This window comes from Oreochromis niloticus, linkage group LG16 (genome assembly GCF_001858045.2).
Source record: "Oreochromis niloticus isolate F11D_XX linkage group LG16, O_niloticus_UMD_NMBU, whole genome shotgun sequence".
NCBI classification, from domain to species: domain Eukaryota; kingdom Metazoa; phylum Chordata; class Actinopteri; order Cichliformes; family Cichlidae; genus Oreochromis; species Oreochromis niloticus.
In genome coordinates this window covers 32,923,147-32,929,377 of record NC_031987.2, presented here as the reverse complement: position 1 = coordinate 32,929,377, position 6,231 = coordinate 32,923,147, and the positions used below count along the sequence as shown (strand labels likewise).

General features: G+C 38.4%; 1 long non-coding RNA gene across 1 annotated transcript; it reads right to left on the bottom strand.

Moving 5' to 3' along the window:
- Nucleotides 1-1,372: 1,372 nt before the first annotated feature.
- LOC112844131 (uncharacterized) lies at nucleotides 1,373-4,005 on the bottom strand. The gene is made up of 3 exons (XR_003216732.1): nucleotides 3,950-4,005; nucleotides 1,908-1,983; nucleotides 1,373-1,576 (listed from the first exon to the last, which is right to left on the bottom strand). It is a non-coding gene; the product is annotated as an uncharacterized LOC112844131 (long non-coding RNA).
- Nucleotides 4,006-6,231: the final 2,226 nt, after the last annotated feature.

Here is a 6,231-nt window from a genome sequence, read left to right as displayed (position 1 = left end):
GGACTTTCACTTTGACTGCCGTTTTCTCCTCCCCTCTGCATTTACAGGAAATATTTTTTCCCCAAAACTTTATTAGCAATTGCCAAGTATATACAGAACATCTTTATGCCAGGAATAAATGGGAATAAAAGTGGAGGAATACTAAAAAAAATAATAACAGAATAATAATCTAAAATAAATGTAATAGAGACTCGCAAGTTTACAGAACATTTCTACAAGATGTCATTCATTTTAATTGCCTTTTTGTTTGCAAGTACTTTAACTGTGGTGCTGTATTGGAGAAGTTCTTGACAGACATGATTAATATCTGATTTGATGAATATGATATTTTCCCAGGAGCAGCAGAAGTTGAATGAAGCAGGTGAAGTCTTTTTCCTCAAACATGATCAGAAAAACCAACCAACGCCAACCCAGAAAGATGGGAAAAAAGGACAACGGAGCAGGCTCGCAGGGAGGACCCTGGGGCTGGAACACACAGGCAAGTACAACACATGGGGGGCAGATCAAGGGGAAGAAAGGGGGAGGCGAGGGAGCCAGAGAGCCAAGTTGGAAAGAACCTGCAGATTCAGGCAGCCTCCGGCCCCACTGCCCCACGTATCCAGTGCCACTCTTTACCCACCTGGAGCCAAGAGACAATACAGGAGATAGAGAGGAAAATAAAATAAACCCCCATATGACCAACCCACAAGTCTCGTAACCCCTATTCTCCCAGTTGGTCCTGCAATGTGACTCCCCACCACCATTCCAACCTGCCCTTAACACCTACTGTGTCCTACTGTGCATTACATAAATATAGTTATGAGTTAAATGTGTCAATAGAATAGAATAGAATTCAACTTTATTGTCATTGCACATGTCACAGGTACAGGGCAACGAAATGCAGTTCGCATCCATCCAGAAGTGCTTTAGCCATGATATAGATATATTACAATATATATTAGCAATAATATAGATATGTAAGTATATTACAGAAATGGGTCTATTATGGTATGTTATAATGTACACGGTATGAAGTATGTTATGAATATTCTATAACTATAAGTATGTACAGGCTGTAGTGAGTACAAGCTATGTACAGGCTATGAACAGGATATAAATATGAAAAACTATACAGAATATGAGATATACAGTTATACAGAAATGTGAACTATGCAAGTTATAAACAGTTGTAGGATTAAAAATTATTGTATGTACAGAATGATTATTTACACAGAACTATACAGTAGTGCAGTTAAGATAAGTGAGATATGTGGATAATTCCTACAGAGGCTGTATAAAGTGCTAGTGGTTGTGAGTGGTGGTTCAGCCCATGTTATTATTGTGTGTTTGAGGGTACGGTTGTCCATTGTGTGTGTGTGTAGGTGGTTGTGGGTGTGTGTATGTTCAGTCCATGAGTTTAACGTGGGTCAGATGTCAGGAGGCAGCGTTCAGGAGTCTGACAGCTGTGGGTGCAGTGCAATGTGTGCTAAAATAGTGCTGTGCATTAAAAGAATCAAGACAGGTGAGGTCCAAAACCAACCCCACGCCACACAGGGAAGTGAAGTCAGAGCCATCAATCCTGACGGAGATCTTGAAACTGCAAAACACAATTGAAGACTTAACAATAGAGAAATATAGAGACCCAATTAGTATTAATGATATGTTTAGAAAGGAAAATTAAGAATATCCATTGTGGAATTTGATCACAGGCAAAATCAGGTTTCTACAGTCATATCTAATGAGTTAATGAATGGAGACCATGTTTCAATAAAGTGTGTCATACTTTTCTTTAAAGAGGCAGATACTCTTTCCATCGATATGTGCTCAATTAGGATATTCAACCAATGATTAATGCTCAACGATTGTTTCTTTTTCCAGTTGATAAGTATTATTGGCTTATTGGCTTATTATTGGCTTAGTGGGTTTACCTTGTTTGGTTGGAAGACTAATTGAAGTTATGTGAAGACACAAGATGTGAAGCACAAATGAGGAGACCTTTGGATTCTGCAGCCCAAGACAGAGGAAAGATTTTGAGTGCTGAACAGGTGAACACAGCCATAACGCATGAAAATACGTGCCTGCAGTGTTTTGAGTACATTGAATACAAAGTCAAGTATGGAGATGGGTATGTGTATTGATTTTGTGGTGCACAGGTAGGTGAAGCATAGGAAATCTTTTCTTAATTGCATTTTTAAGTTGTAGGTAGTAGAGAATATTTCTTTTGTTCAAAAGTGAAGAGTTGCTCTGTTAATCTGAAAATCTGGATTGTGCCAAATTGGAGATTATACCAAAGAATTTGAAATCCCAAGGGTTTTCCATCAAGCTGTTGAGGAGGAGATCAACTGGTTTTTGAAACTGTTATTGCATTTAAAAGAGTCAGAGATGAAGGTCTTGAAATTTGATGTTGTTACAATCTATTTGTTCTAATTCTATCCAGGAGTTGTGGACTGCATTTGAGTTAATCAATTTTATATAATATGGTACCTGGCTACCTAGATGGTAATGTAAAAAAAATGACTCCTCATGACTGTAGCCAGGCTAGAGAGACACACCCCCCCCCCCCCGCCACACACACACACACACACACACACACACTTTCTGTCAAACAAATGATTTATGCCACAGGACACAATAACGGAACTAAGAAAAACTTATGACAGTAATAATTTACATGACATATGGTAAAAATATAATATTTTATAATGGAGTAACAATCATGTGATTCCTTCATATGGCCAGTGTTGGGCAAGTTACTTTGAAAAAGTAATTCAATTATAGTTACTAGTTACTTCTTCAAAAAAGTAACTGAGTTAGTAACTGAGTTACAATATTCTAAAAGTAATTAATTACTTGGAAAAGTAACTATTGCGTTACTTTAAAAAAAAAAAAAAAAAAGTTTAACCCTGTGGGGTCCAGGGTATAATTGGCCATTTTTTTACTACTCTTGATTTTCCCTCCACATTTTACCTTTAAAAACTATTTACTTTGCCTTCTTTGGTATCATCCTTTTCAGCACAACCTCACGTGCCTGAATTTACAGTCATGTTGTCATTTTGTCATACTGTATAACCAGAATTGATCTAAAATCAGACAAAAAACATATAAATCACAGTAGAAAAAGTTATATTTTTACTGTAACAACCATAAACATGTTTAATGAATCATATTTCATAACTTCAAATGCAAATATTAATTGTCAATTTTAAAATCCTATGCACAAGTTTTGCAAACAACAAAGTTATTTGCATCCATTTACCTTTTACCCTTTTTTTAAGTAACCATTTCAAACTATTTACAAAACAATCAGCTGTTCTTCAATAAGAAACCACACAAATTATTTGTGCCACTGCAAAAAAATCATTTCTGTCCACTATAAAGGAGAACATCACAGCCTGATACCTGCAGGTCTGACAACAGCAGGTGTATCACTGCTGTTTCTACCTGGAGACAGCAGTCGCCTCATTGTTCTGACACACAACACAAAACTATCCACGACACCACACACTAACTACACAAGACATTAACTACACAAGACAACACATTAACTACACACTCCAAACACGCTAAACGTCACAAATCTCACATCTCAAAACTCGCTCTCTCTCTTTTCCTGCTCTCTCTCTCTCTCTCTCTTTCTCTCTCTCTCCCTCCCTCCCTCCCTCTCTTTCTCTCTCTCTCCCTCCCTCCCTCCCTCTCTCTCTCTCTCTCTCTCTTTCTCTCTCTCTCCCTCCCTCCCTCCCTCTCTTTCTCTCTCTCTCTTTCTCTCGCCGTCACTCCTAAAACTTTTTTTTGTTTTGTTTTTTGCTCATAAGCAGAGAGTGCTTGCTAGCGCTAACGTGGCGAAACTATTGAGGAAAAAACGCCGCGTATATCTTGTTTATCCTGACTCTGGTTTTACGTGGCCTATCGACACAATTTAAAAACTGGCACCTTGTTGCTTTGTCTTTAAGTGGTCATGTGATTGACTTACCACGACTACTTTATTCTTCCTCAGTCAAACAGCAGCACTCATGCGATTGTTTTGCCTCCTTAGCTCCAGGTGTTGTGCTGGACAGTGATCGTGATTACCGTCCGCGGGAGCGCGCAGCTGCTTAAAGCTGTAGCGTCCAGATTACTTACAGCTACTTCCTGCAGCTGATATAAGATGCGGTAAGCTGAACACAGCTTCAACCGTCTGTTTGTTGAAAAATAGTAACGGACCGCGTTTTCTTGTTAGTAACTGTAACGCCGTTGTAACGATAGGAATAGTAATTAGTTAGATTACTCGTTACTGAAAAAAGTAACGCCGTTAGTAACGCCGTTACTTGTAACGCCGTTATTCCCATCACTGCATATGGCTCAATCATATATTATAACTAAATAGATATAAGCGGCAATGTACCACAGGCCTTCTAGCTGGCAGTAGTTAAACCCTTAAAGCCATCTCCTGAGCGTGCTGCCTTAGCTACTTATAGGCCAGTCTCCAAGCTTCCTTTCATCTCAAAATTCTTGAAAGAGTTGTTGTTGTTCTCCTATATTGGCTTCTCTCCACTGGATCCCTGTTAAATCCAGAACTGAATATAAAATACTATTTTTACTTTGAGCGTCTACTTTTTTACATCACACTCTGCACTTCAGGACTTTCAAATATGAAATGTTTTTAGAGAGTCAAAGAGGAGCTTCTACTTACAGTCATGTTGCTGCTGAGTGATCTTGTGAAGTGATGATTTTCATCCATGTAACCTGACAAACATTTTTGTTATTTTAGTTGATTTTCACAGACAGCTAAAGCTTTGAGCACTTTCCCAGTTTCTCCTCACTTTGCTATGTGCTTTCATGTTTCATTTGAACTTCTTTAGTCCATCCACATAAATCCATCCATACACACATACTGAATCGATTTTGAATTGTCCTGTACTTGAAAGAGATTTGATGGAGGAGGAACGGAGGGGGAAAGTTCTTCTTTTATACAAGGCTTTTCTATGTTTTTGCACTTTTTTCTTTCACTTGTAGCTCAGCGTGAGTTTCTCCTGCAGGTTTACTTCTTTCCTCCTCGTCTCCCATGCAGTACAACCTGGTGGGCTTAAACCTCACTGTGACTCGTGAGCAGCCTCATTCAAGAAAACTCATACACAATAACATTCACGGCTGTTTATTACTGTATAAAGACTATACAGAAGCAGAAGGTACTGGCTCATCAAACTCCATCCATCCATCCTCTTCAACAGCAATAATGTAGACATATGAAGTTGGTGGGGTTGTTGCAAAGCAAATAATCAGGCTGTAGGGTGTGCCTGAGAAGTGTTTTACTTTATGGATATCAGAGGGTTGTTCAGTGAATCGACCAGTGAATTCTGACACCTTGTGGACAGATGATACTATTACAGCTAATAGCCTGGTTTGTTGGCTTTGGGGGTTATTTTTTGCCTCCAGTGTAACAGTGTGAGCTGTGTTGAAGTACTGTGGGTTTAGTAGAGTCTCAGAGGAAGTCGATCGGGTCATGCGATCTCACCTCCTCTCTTGTGTGGCAGACGCCTTGCACACAAAAAAGAGAGCTGTCCCTGGTTCTGAAACAGCATGCTCACTGATTTAGTCAATCGTTTAAAAAGTTTTATAAATACACAAAGATTAAACAGAAGAGAAAGTTCAAAGTTAGATGATGAGACTCTGCAGTACACCTGCTGCACTTTCAGTTGTAATAAATCTATGGAAAATGAAGTACCCGAGCAACAAGTTCACCTGTGAGTCTTTTTATTCACTTAAAAAGCTGAAACAGTCCACACAACATAGCATTTCAGTCAACCAGTAAAATACATTGTAAAGATCACTAGGCCAGAGTTAATAATTGATCCTTTTATTTCACTTCATTTTAAATGTACATGCAAACCTCGGGGAAATGTCAGTATATCTTTCATCCGACACAGGATCAACTTTGTATCACAGCAGTTTTCATGTAGCAGCAGTAGAACAAACGCTTATTGCTGCTGCTGTTGTTGTCCTCAGCTGTCTGAGGCTGACAACAACAACTCTACATATACCTAAAAGTTAAATGTTCATAAACTGCTGCAAAAATTGCTTTTCATTCATCTGACACATTTTAACTGAACAACATATTTCAGACATCAGTTTTAGAGAATTGAGCTCAAAATCATTATTTGCAATTCAGATGAACAAAAATAAGTAAAACATTCAAGTTGTATAGAATTCATGTTTTGGAGTTTTATAACAGAGAACTAGTGTTTCCCACACACAGCTTTTAAGATTTAGGTAAAT